The sequence below is a fragment of the Pygoscelis adeliae genome, unplaced genomic scaffold (genome assembly GCF_000699105.1).
Source record: "Pygoscelis adeliae isolate BGI_AS28 unplaced genomic scaffold, ASM69910v1 Scaffold38, whole genome shotgun sequence".
NCBI classification, from domain to species: domain Eukaryota; kingdom Metazoa; phylum Chordata; class Aves; order Sphenisciformes; family Spheniscidae; genus Pygoscelis; species Pygoscelis adeliae.
The window spans coordinates 10,019,807-10,033,072 of NW_008825614.1; the positions used below are offsets into that span (position 1 = coordinate 10,019,807).

The window sequence follows — 13,266 nt, forward strand, 5'->3', positions numbered from 1 at the left end:
CAATAGCAAAAAACTTACAAATAGAGTTCAGAAACATTTTATAGATACTGAGAAGTGAGGAGACAAAGACAATAGCCCTGGTCATAAAACAGCAGTTCGCAAATGAACTCAAAGTATTGCTCTATGTTAGGGAAAACATCTATTTCTGTTCTTCGACCTTAATTCTCACCTTTAGCTGGTATGGCCAAATCAGGATGTGCAACAGGTCATAAAAGAAAACTTTGTCCTTATTGCCCAATAAGGGTGGCTTGTCCCACCTCTCATCACCTTGCAAAGAAGGAATAAAATGAGGTCCTAACCATTTGTGGTGGTGTGGAAGATGGCATCATGTAGGAATGATGATGAAAAACAAACTCTGAGTACTACAGATTTCCTATCTACCTTTCATCTAAAATTTTAGTTGCAAATGCAGTTAAAGTAATAAAAATTTCAAATTCCCAAATAATCCAAATTTCTACCTGCTCTAGTTTATAAACAAAAGCATATTAATATTGCTAATTTCAGAGAATGATTTAAAAAAAATATCAAATGTGTTAAAACTATTCTGCTAATCATGTCAATAGCAATTATTATGCTAATAACTTTGCCATAAGGCTGTCTTTTATTAAAGATGTAAGAAAAGTTATAGGAGCTTAATGTAAACTATTGCTTTTAATTCTACCAATATATCTTTCTGTTTGTTGTCAAGATCTTTTTTAATGAAGACCCACCGCAATCTGGTGACTTAGGATCACACTGGCAAACTGTTGAGGGTGGCAGTGACACTAAATCTGCTTTTTCTAATTCACCTGTTACCACTCCTTGATTAGACTTTATTTGTAGTAAAATAGCTTTCTCCTCTTCTTCCTGTATCTTCTTTCTAAACAACTTAAGTTAATCTTAGTTAGGAATTTGTAATTGTGGCTAAAAGAAAAATACTTGCTACAAAAAGTACTCATTGAGCTCCATGTGAAAGAATACATGACCGAGAAAGTTTGAGAAGAACAGGACAAATGGACAATGCTTTTATTTAATATTGATATTTTGAACATATGCATCTAACATACTGAACTTTTAAAAAGGCTTGAAAAGGGAAAGGACTGGTACTACTGGAGTACAGAAATTTTTACCTGTTAAAATGCTGAAAACTACAAATTTTATGACCTTGGTGAGCATGAAAAGATGTATTTAATATTGTAATGCTTCTGAGGACGGAGAGTGAAATAGCTTCATCGGGTATTTCAGTGCTTAGATCAAGGGTGCAGGGAGATGCATACCTAAATATGTAGGATGTAGTCAGATAGCTTGCACTGGCTGCAGCTCAGCCGGACAAAGAACTTACTGTCCTGATACTTCCTTAGTAATCCCTTCTCCAATGTGTAAGAATAACTGCATATACATTTGCTTCTTGACCTTGTTCTAAAAAGTCTGAATGATATAGTTTTGCCTCTTCAAAAAAACCCTCAACACATTATTTTAATAGAATGGGACCAGGAAGCGACTACACGTGCAGTCCTGCTGACAGATCTGAGAAGACGGTAGCCTCTGAGAGGCAGCTCAGGGCTACTTTTTAACCCAGCTCGGCAGTAGCCAGCACAGCACTTTTGCCCGCAGAGTTATGTGAAAGACACGCTGTCTCCACAGCCCCGGAGCAGAAACCGCCAGGTTCTACACTTACTTCTCTTTGAGAGTTGTATGGGTGAGACACCGCATTTAAAAAGCCCTTGTTATTTTTTACAGGTGGAAAAAAAAATATACTGCTCTCACTTGAAAAGTGTGAAGTTTTGCTAAGACAATGGGTGAAAATTGACTCGATGAGAAAGTCCATGACTGCTTTCAGATGAGTGATAGTGAGGACGGAAGAATAACTTTTTCTTACACGTTACAGGTTTCGGTGAGAAGAGGGTGACTGATGTATGACCTGGCTTCTTTCTGATCCCAGCCAGTGACCGAGCTCTTAGAAATATCTATGCCAGCGAAAGCTTAAGACCTCTATCATTGCACAGCACAAGAAACGAGAGCATAAAAGAACACTGCTAAGATGTGATCTCTGTTCATCCCCTCAGTCACTCCAGTGATTGCTAGAGTTTTGCTGAAGCTACCCATACACAGAAGTTTGCTATTATCAGGATCTTGACTGAAGCCATATATCCTGTATCAAAAAATGTGAAAGAACCATGTATTTCAAGAGGAAAAGGTGTGTTTCAACAGACAAAATTGTTCACCATCTGACAGCAGAATGGACTTACTCAGTGGTCTTTCTGTGGGTGGAATTTATCTCTGGATTTATACAGGTGTTTCTTGTACACGCTAAGAGAGTAAGCTTGCTTTAAGCAGACTACCAGCATATCAAAAATCTGACAGATCCAGTTTAGAGAGTACTTGGATCCTGCCTAGAATAACTAGCACCTTAAATTGTTCCTTGTCTTTCAAGACATGATACCACGAAGTTAGGAAATATTTTTAGACACTTTAGGATAATCAAAAGATACTCTAAATGCATTTATTCTATGAAGAAATAAAAATATTCTGATGACTTAATGGAAACAAAGAGTAGAAGAAAGGAAAAGGTGCACATCAGATTCCCAGTTGTAGTGTCAAGATTGTAGGTGTGGGAACAACCAATAATGGGCACGCTATTATTGCCACTTTGTTTCTGTTGCTTTTGCTTTATGGAAAAGTATCCAATTTTGGATGTCTGCCTGAAACATGAAAAATATCAATAGAGTGAAGTGACAGACCATGATGCATGACCTCTGCTTTTTTCTAGCTATCGGTATCCTGGGAAAGGCAGGCTGGCTTGGAGCTCTGGTCATTTTCACTTTCTTTAGAGTAATCTGTTTTGATTCTAAAGAAACACTTATTCTTTTAATAGTAAACCCACAATCCTCGCTGATGATTCAGGACCAGAGCCAAGAATATCTCTGTAACAGTATCTATATTGCCATTACTCTGGTATGGAAATTGGAGGTGCCTCAAATAGCATGTAAAGCATACCTTCTGCAATCAAATCCTTTGTTGCCCATCTCTACTTCTTAAGCGAAAACTCCAGGAGCAGGACAACGAGATACGAATAGCGGTCTGTTACTTATTTTTTGCTGAATAATCTTCGCCACCATGCCTTAGAAAAAAAACATCCTACTGGCCAAAACTTCAGTGCTATATCATGTGTGAGACAGGGGTGCTGGTCAAGAAGTGGGGTGAAAGGCATTGTGGCTTTCTGACTGTTTTCTGGAACTGAAACAAGATGAAGTTTGAACCAAAGTAAGAAAAATATCCTGTGATGTGATACGTGCATTGTAGCTGCGTTTTTGAACTCTGCAAGCTAAATGTATACTGTTTCATATGGGAGAAGTGCAGGTGTCACTGTCAGCTCTGCTGAAAGGAGACGTGTCTGTAATGGTGCGCTACTTTTCTCAACAGAGCTTGGAATTGCTAGAACGATTCTAAAAGACCACAAAAAGCAAGTATCACCAAGCAAACGACAAGGTTTGTGATTGAACAGCACTACAAAACTGACTTGTTTCCCTTCTTGAAAGCTGTTATCCCCAGGGAGACCAGAAGAACATGCTATAAGACAGCTGAGGTGGCAAGAAGGAGATAATGGGCTGCTGCGTGAATGGTGCTAGTAGCACATGAACAAACCTATCTGTCAGGAGTGCCGCAGTCAGTCGTAGGGGCTCAACTTCGGTTTAGGTAACAGTCAGTGGTACAGGCTTAGCTTATTCAGCAAACTGCGTGTCTTCAGTTCACAACATCGGAGGTCCTGAAATGTTCTAATAGGCAGGCAAAGCATGTACTTGCTGCACAACCCAAGACGGTTGATCTTTTAAAACGTTAGCTAATGCCAAAGTCACTACATATACACAGCTCACTTAAGTTAGTTCAGGTATTTCAGATAGTGGTAGTAGTGTAGCTGTGGCAACAGCAACTCAGCAGGGGGGAAACTGGCTATTTCTCTCTCCATATGGGCAGGTTCTGTAGCCTGAACTGAACTGTATAGCAGCTCACAAGAGGTAAGCAGACTTTAAAAGACACTGAATATTACCAAGGAAAACCTGAAATGGCAACAGTGTAGAAAATCTAGTGAAAAGAGGTTTAGGATTAACTCTGAATTGAACAAAAAGAGGAGGATTCTTTTTTTTCTTCTATTTATGCTGAAGCCTTTCACTGAATGTGGATCATGATCACCACAGAGTGGAGCGGTACCAAGACCAGTAGGTTCAATTCTTAAGAGATAGTGGTGGATATAATCTGAAGATCAATATCAACATTATTTGCTCTGTTTGCAGTCTTAAAAAAATAATGCAAAGAAAGATGGGTTTGCCTTTTTTAAAATAGATGACTACAGAAAGTTATATGGCGGTAGAGCTGCCTCTGGAGTACTTCTGATTCATCCACGGTCTCCATTCTATTTGCTGTTCAGCTGGGAGTGAGAGTTCTTATGGCTGATGCCAAGGATGTAGTGATAATGAACGATTCCAACTCTGAGATACTGATGGATCCAGAGGACTGAAATGTCTTATAGAAGGCAGCGATGACTGCAGAGCCGAGAAGTCACTGAAAATTGCCATGACTGTATTCTTCTGATGCCAAGTATCATGAGCCTTTGAAGCATTCCTGATGAGGTCTCCAGTTGCATTTGCTGGCCATCCTAAAACTTTTGTCAACACACAACAAAGAATAGTGTGCAAAGGCACATCTCCTTCAGACCTTGAATGGAAATGCCTGATTTTGGGAAGATAACTGGGCAAGATGGCAACAGTTTAAATTGCAGCTTGGTTTTCAGTACAGGCCTTGAATCAAGGCAAAGCTTTAAGAACGTCCCTCAACCACAGAAACAGTCTTTTTTTTGGATGAAAGCTTAAAAATCAGAATGATGTACTATTATACTACTACATATTACTAATACTACAAGCTGTAGGAATAGAAGGCATCCAGCAAAGCAGTATTTTCTAAATTTTTCTGTAGCAGAGAGGAAAGGGCATAAAGACTTGTACAGCATTTAACTTCAGATGCTGAACAATGTTTTTCTTAGAGAATACTTCAGCTGCAGTGACTTTAATAAAAATGGCAGGTGCTAGCATCTCATACACATGCTTACAGAGGCCCTAGAGAAAGACATACACAGCACAGATGAGATTTCTTGTGTGGGCTTGGGTGGGGATAAGTAAGTGATTTGGTAGTTTTAATGACCAAGTATTTGAATGAACCTAGAAAATAAGGAACTACAGTTCATACAGATTCAGTTACCAAGTCCCATTAGCACCAAAACACCCTAGTGTGCAGTATAGTCAAAACCGTAACACATCTCCCTGGAGTACTGCAGACACCAGTCTTGTTTCATTCCTCTTTTTCCTCTTCGGTGAACCACAGCATATTTTTGCAAATGGGGACATGAGACTTTCTAACTACTCAGTAACCCTCAGCACGGCAGGACTAATACGCTGTATTCCTGGATAATAAGCTGTAGCAGCATAAATCCAATAAGTAATAATAAAAAAGGTTCATCCACAACAGTAAAAATGTTTTAACTACCAAGGTAGCCAAGTTTGTCCTCTGGCTTACAAATACTCATAGAATCAAGATGCCTTTAAATGATTCTCTACAGCATTTCATTTCAGGAGACTAGGTAATTACTTCACAGCTCCTTCCCAGCAGAGGAGAGGAATCCTTTTGGTAAAACATAACAGAAAGTGAATTTTAAAAAGCAGCTTTGTACTTTGCAGCACAGTTCTCAGGGTCATAACGCTGGAATATTTATCAGCTGTATAATTATAAAGAATAACAGGCTCCAAACAGTGCTGAATTAATGATGCTTCAAAACACAAAAACTATACATATTCATTAAAAGAATATGTTTACATATGTCAGAGAGAACACAAATTCCATATAGAAATGTTATAAATACATTGTTCTATATAATTTTATTTCAAATTATGAGATTTCTTCCTATGTGGAATATTTCTGAAAGTGTGGGTGAGATAACATAAAAGCAATATTGAGATCAGCAGCAGCTTTGATTTTAATGTCACCGAGGAACTGGGATAATTCCATCAGGCCTAGTTTCATTATAGGGATGAAATCTATTTTCCTTCCGACTGGCATTAAACGACAGGATTTAAGGGTCTGACACAACTTTGGAGGGCTCAGGTAGCTACAAGGTCATAGCAATCCCATCAGTTCCTTCAACAGAGGCTGTTGCTCTTCCATGAGGGATGACTGACCCGCCAGAGTTTTCAACCTGGCATATTAAGATAAACTGTAATTATGGCTGTCATGCCTTTAATACATATGGCTTCAAACTGGAAAGGTTCTGCTGTTTCATGAACTGTTTACTCACTCCAGCAGTAAGGGCAACAGTTGCCACAGAAGGAAAGAGCTGCTACTTGCACACTACTTGCTTCAGTTGTCTGATTTTTCTCCACTGCATTTACTCAAAGCCTACAGAAAATGCTGATCAAGCTTTTAATGCTTTTCTGTCACAGGCATTTGTAAGACTTACCATGGCAAATCATCATTACAATAAGAACTGTATTATTTGCATATGAATTAAAAAAAACCTCTCGCGAAGTGACAACAACATAAAGAACTAGCAGGCAAATAGATCCGGATGAACTATTGCAGTATTATGAGAGCTTGACAGACGTTTAGGCGACAGCTTAGAACATAAAGGTGTTTGGACACAGTACGTAGTAATTTCATGAGTTTGGTAGAATGACACTGTTTGGGTGGGTCACACTTGATAAACTCTGAAAAAGTAATTAGTAATACAACACACCAAACAGCTGATCCAATGGGACAGTTCTCCTGGCGCTAACATCACCCTTTTTGTCATAAACTGTGTCAACACATCTACAGTGGTAGTTCCAAACTCAACACTTTTTTCTACTTTTGTTGATGGTTATAGAACATCTTCAGAAAATTAAGAAACTCTGACTGCTCTGAACCGCGTGGAGAGTAAATTCCAGTTTCTTTTGTTCTGGGACCCTGGCAATTAACAGCCACCGTCCTGCCAGTGTGGTTATGAACCTGGAGTACCTCGCAGGGAGGAGGCTGTCCTCGCAGAGCTCTGGGTATCAGAATTTGGTTCTTAAAAGTAACCTTGAAAAATACTGGCAGTCATACCAGAGAACACCATTTCAATACGCTAACAGACCAGTACCTTACTTAATACACAGGTTGCCAAATTCTGCACCAGCTACAATTTCTGCAGTATTTAAGATGCAGCTACATGAAAAGCACAAAGTATTCCAAAGTGAGCAAAACATTTACCCAAAAGACACAGTAGCAACCTCTTGCCGCAAGAAGGTGGGAAAAAGAAAAGTAACTTGGCGATAGGTACTACCTGCTCCTTTAATTACAGCTGGGAATAATCAAACCTCAGGCTGCAAATTAATTTCCCAAACACAGTCTTCCACCCTCAGTCAAAAGGGATAATACCACTCCTTCCATTCCTGTACTCGTTTCCTGAATCAGCAAGTTACCTTTGCCTCATCTGGATGGCACGTCAGCAGTCTTTCTCACCCTTGATCTACACTCTCACAGCTACCAAAAAAGGAATTGCAAATTTAAGCAAACCAAGTGAGAAGAAAATAAAAAGTTGTTTGTCATCAGCAAATTGAAGCCTCTTGAATTTACACCTTTTCACTGTTCTTTTCAATGTCATTACATACAAGTGACCAGAACTGGAAAACAAGAGATAAAAATATAAATTCCTTCTGAATAGAGTTGTGTGGTCACAAAAGAGAAGCCCCTTTAATTTTCCATTGTATGAATGGTGTGATAATAATCAATGTTAATTTTAGACACAGGAAGCATTACCACTTGTGCTGTCCTTGTTTTAAAAAAAAAAAAAAAGATACTGGTAATATCTTTAGACTTTCCTACACACATTTTCTCTAACATCCTAAATGCCTAGAACCACAGAAGCATCATTCCTTACTAGGATTGATAAGCAATGCTTTTCAAAGTCCTTTCCCTCAACATATTTGACATAGTCACAAGTAATCCTATAAATATTTTTATTACCTTTCCATCAATGTTTTAGCCCTTCCTTTACTTACACTTTCCACCTTAATTTTACCACTTTGGCACCTGAGGCAAACATTTGCAATTCCTAGTCCCGCTCGTGTCTGTGCTCTGAGCACTCAGAATTGCAGTACAGCTCTAGACTGTGTTTGCCAGTATGTCCAGAAAAAAATCTAAAGCTTTCGCAGAGGGACTTTCCAACCCACTACTAATTTCCTGAACTATTTTTATTGATTAATTCCTCCAGTGAAAAAGAGGCTGCTGCATATCACAGCTGCTAAACTGATAGTATATGAGCCCTACCTACTTGCCTGTGAAGAGTGGGAGTTCTCCAAGATGGCACGTTTTAGAAGGAACCTTCAACCCTGGCACCTCATGTTATGGGAGATTTGTCCCTATAAGGGACCTACCCTATAAGGGTAGGTTTTGTTTTGTTTTGTTTTGTTTTTAAGACAACTTTCCTTGCTTTACTAGCCTTCAGTGTAGAAGCTGGATGAGAGACAGAAGTTTTCACAAGGCTCTCGAGTTCCACAGAGCTGGCTTTCCTGAGAAGGAAGTCCCGAAACTTGGGCTGTCTTTCTTCATCTGCAGTTTAACAGCAGTGCAAATAGAGTGCAAACTTAGGTATAATTTTCATCCAGGCAACACAGGCCACCAGAATACACCCACCAGATTTTGAAAAATGACCGTTTAAGAAAAGCAGCTCTTGTTTCTTTTCCTGTGACACGGTCAAGTACAGGTTGATCTTTAGCTTAGCATGTGGTTTCACAATTGGTTTAAGCTGACACAAGACAGGGCTCTTGCTGAAAGAGATGGTTCTGCTCTCCCATTTTCAGGTTCCTGCCCCTTCCCTGGTGTCAGCACCACTGATTGTGTATCCCTGCAGCCTGGTGATCCAGCTAAAACCTAGCCCTGAATAAACAGGAGGAACCCAAATCTCACCACAGGTTCCTTATCCCTGGAGGAACTGCAGTTCTTCAAGATGCTGTGACAGTGTCAAACCCTTAGTTACCACAGCCAGCACTGCCAAAACATAAGAATGGAAAGTGAATCGTGGAATTCACATTGATTATAACATATCAAACATCCAGAATTACCAGAGTGAAAACAATTGTTCTTTACTTATGTCTTCGTGAATCAGACCCCAAGTGAAAGATGGTAGAAAGAAATTTCAGCTATATCAAACAATGACAGCAATACTGCAGTCTTAGTGTGGTTTCTGATCATGTGAAAAACCCAAGTCATGATTTATAGCATAGTTGTTTTGAGAAAACTATCCAATTTTTAGACTCCAATCAAAGATACAAACTGATAGAGGATCCACCTCCTTGCTAAATGACTATCATGTCTGTTATTTCTGGTTAGTATAATTCATCTCACTTCTTTCTGCATCTGTCTTGTTTCCATGCTTGACGTACTTATTCTGATAGGTCATCATACCTTCCTTTCTTTGTATTTTATCTGTCTGCTCATTGGAAACCAAGGCAAAGGCATTCATTTAATTTTGGGACCATATGCATACTATTGCTAATCCTAGCCCTTTCCTCAGTGCATTGTGGTTCCACTTCTTTTCCTGGTCTTTTTATATCTGTGGCTATAGAATGTTTTATTATTTGCTTTGATTTCCTTTGGAAAGTCTAATTCAGCGTGAGTTTTCACAATTCTCACTTTATTCCTGTACTTTCTGCCTCCCAGAAACATCTCTCTCTCGACTGACTTTTAAGGCTGCTGCTAATTTCCTTTCGGATGCCGATACACAACCAGTTAGGTTTGTAACTCTTTCTCACACTTTTCCCCCTTTGTTTGGGATGTGAAGACCTCACAGTTTTGGACTTTTGATTTAAATAAATTCCCTGCTTCCTCTACACTCGAATCTGAGTCCTTCTGTCCCATTTACTTGCTACCTAATATTCTTAATCTTTCAGTTTACTGCTTTGAAATTGAAAACTTTACTTGTTTAGCATAGCTTTTTTATTTAAATATAAGTGTACTCAATTCATGGTCACTACAGCTGAAGTTGTTTTTGGTGATGATTTCTTCTCTAGTATCATCAACACTTATTTACAATCCTGGAGTCTTAAACCAACATTGCTTCTTGGTGATCTAGTAAATATTGAGTTAAGAAGCCCAGCAGTTTCTCTGATTTGTATTCAATAAATAGATGTCTCCCATAAAAACACATTTCTCCATTGTTATTTACATCTACCACAACTCTACACCTAAAATCCATAACTCCTTTTATAGTCCTTACGTTATTTTGACTCAAAGTAATGCTATTTCATTTATGCTATCACTTTTTTATTTCCTCAGAATCTCCAGTATCATTAACATACGCCACCTGTACTTTCATTTCTAGCTTTCCAGAACAACTTGTACCCACATTCCAGCTGTGAATATTATTCTATTTCCCATTAATTGCCATTATGCCTGTGACATCTGGTTTCATGTTACATACCAGATGTGTAGAGCTACTTAATTTTGTTGTTCTTTTACAAAGATCTCAATTTCCCTCCGCGTTTCAACAAATTTTCTTGCTAGAGTTACAGATTGCTTTCATTATTTATTGGCTATCTGACTACCAACCTGGATGTGTCTCACCTAACTGCCTCCTCCCTTTTCTCTGAGGGTTCTTTTGTACGATTGTGCAAGCCTCTCTTCCAGAACCACCTTGTCTGATTTCTAAAAAGATATATTTCCTGTAAGGTCAGACATGGTATATGGGACTGTTTACATTAATTCTGCAAAGGATGTCTTAGGGTTTGCTGGTAGTAACAACAGCAGCACTAATGCTGACATCTGTTCCAACCTAATCCTAACGCTTACTACCTGTATTTCAGTCTTTTCTGGTTGCTGCTGCTGCCCAGGAGATGGATTGAAAAGGGAGCACAAGAAATGCCAAGTGTCTGGATAAGGCCAAGAATAGCAGCATCAGGGGAAAAAGAGGATGGAGGCAGTTTCATTCAGCACTAAGGCATCACTTGGCCTCCCGTTCCTGGTAGCTTCAATGACCGCTGCTTAAATAGTGCCAAAAAAGTGTTTCTAAGAAAACAGAAGTTGTTGAAAGGGTTGAGGACAGGAATGGAGCAGGTGTCAGGGGCTATGGATAAAACTTGGATATATTTAGTTCCATAATCGCAGCAGAAGGGGCCTGAGAGGTTTCATTTAATTTCCTTTTTCAGATCCGGGTCTGAAAGTAGGTGTAGCTACTTGCAGTCTCTTAATGCAGAAGATTTGTTTGAATTGGCACTGCAGGATATTCTGATGAGCTCTGAAGATAAACAACTTTCCAGATGCTTAAAGCAACTGGCATTCTACAGTAAGTAGGGAGCATCCTACCGTCGTCTTTTCTGTTTTTCTCTCTATCTAGTCCCTGTTCTTCATGAGAAGAAACTGGAGCTGCATGCTGTAAAAATGGTTTAGGAGACTGAGCGTGCATACTCTGCTCCAGAACAAGCACTGTTAAGCCTGATCTGAACCACGGAAACAGACCCTTGACAACCCTTTATTATCAGATCCCTGCTAAACATAATGATACATTCTGTTATACAAAGTCTTTTTTCATGTACAGATTTAGAGAGTTTTATAAAATAAAAAAAAGAAGCTCAACAATCTCCAAGCAAGCTGTTATTGTCTATGTTTTGTAATGAGACACAAGTACATGAAACTTAAGCAACATGTTGAAAGTGAGAAAGCAAGTCATTCATACGTGAGGGAATTGGAAAAACCTCATTTTAGCACATTCCAGCTACCAACACCTTTTCAATTGAACAAATTTGAAGCTGTGTTTATCCTGTAGTTTAAACAAAACTCCCATGAAAATTGACTTATTGAGGAAACATTATCACATGTAAATTTACAGATATAACTCTAGTATCTTAGAAAAAGTAAAGAACTCCAATTTCAAGGATATGAAATAGAAGATACAAACTTAAACCAGCTTGTATCATGCACAGAGACTGTCTCTCATGAAAACTTGTCTACGCTATAGATAAATAGAAGTTCCCATACCTTCTTGAAAGTAACCTCTTGCTTGTTTTGATATAGTTGCCCTTTAATTGGTTGCACCATTGCTATGAAGTATAATTTGGCATCTACTTCGGTACTGAGACTTGCGACTAGGTTAATTTCTTGAAACAAAATTTCTTGCTAAATTTCAAGATGTTTAAATTTTATCTACTTTATGGAAAAATTATGCATATTTTCCAAGGCTGATTTCAGGATGAGAAGGTTAAGGCAGAAATTTGAGTGTGTTGCAAAGCAGAGGACTGCTTTACAGGTTACAGCTTCTTCATTCCAACACTACTATTTACGAACTATTGGAGGAAAAATGAATCTTTCCGTCAGTTCCCTATAATGTCTAAACTAGTTAAAATGATTAGATTAAAACAGACAAATTCATGGCAAGAATATACAGTGGAGATTTACACTTAGTTGTATGGAGATTCACAGGGGACAGGGGCAGAAAACAATAGAGGCAGGGTGAACATGAGTGAATTGGACAACTTTTAATCCTGAAACTATCCTTAAGAAATGGGTATTTTGCACAACATCAGGAAAAATTCTGAGCATTTTCTAAAACGTATGGACCAATGAATTTACAGGAAAATATAAGGATGCTTCATGCAGAATAAATCTTTTAAAAACTAAGATGGAAAGACCACCAACAAAGAAAAGCGTTAGCTTTTTAAAACTAACAACTGTTAACTGCAAAACACGTAAACAGTCAATTGAAATAGAAAGATGACTTAGTGGAGCTGAGTCAGGATCTATTCTTCACGTCTGTCACTTGTGGTTTGACCAAGAGCACATCATTTAACTACCTCTGTAAATGCAAATACTGCTATTTACTTAAGAGAAGAACTGTACATCTGGTAATGTCTGTAACACAGTGACATCCTGAGCTGAAAACAGTCAGGTCTCTTTTTTTTTTATTTATTGTTAGCTTAAAGGAAAAAGGGGATTACCAAAATCTTGCACACTTCAAGCTGCCTTATTTTTGCCACAAGCCGACGACTGCACCAAGATTTTCACTTCTTCACACAAGAAACTCGAGGAGCTACAAGGCCACAAAACTACGAAGGAAACACCTGAGAAACAAGAGGATTCCCCTACCACCAAATCCCGAGCAGACACACAGCAGAGAGCTCTTGGGCAAGACAAGTGAAACTGCCAGCTCCGAGCAAACCTGCGTTTATGGATTTATGGCAGCCTCCCAGTTACAGGCCCATCTGGGTTGGAGCGGGGGGAGGCTGGGAA

General features: G+C 38.9%; 1 protein-coding gene across 2 annotated transcripts in view; it reads right to left on the reverse strand.

Annotated features, from left to right (window-relative positions):
- Positions 1-13,266, reverse strand: part of ERC1 (ELKS/RAB6-interacting/CAST family member 1) — a 310,978-nt gene that overhangs the window by 60,650 nt on the left and 237,062 nt on the right. The gene's annotated exons all lie outside the window — the stretch shown is intronic.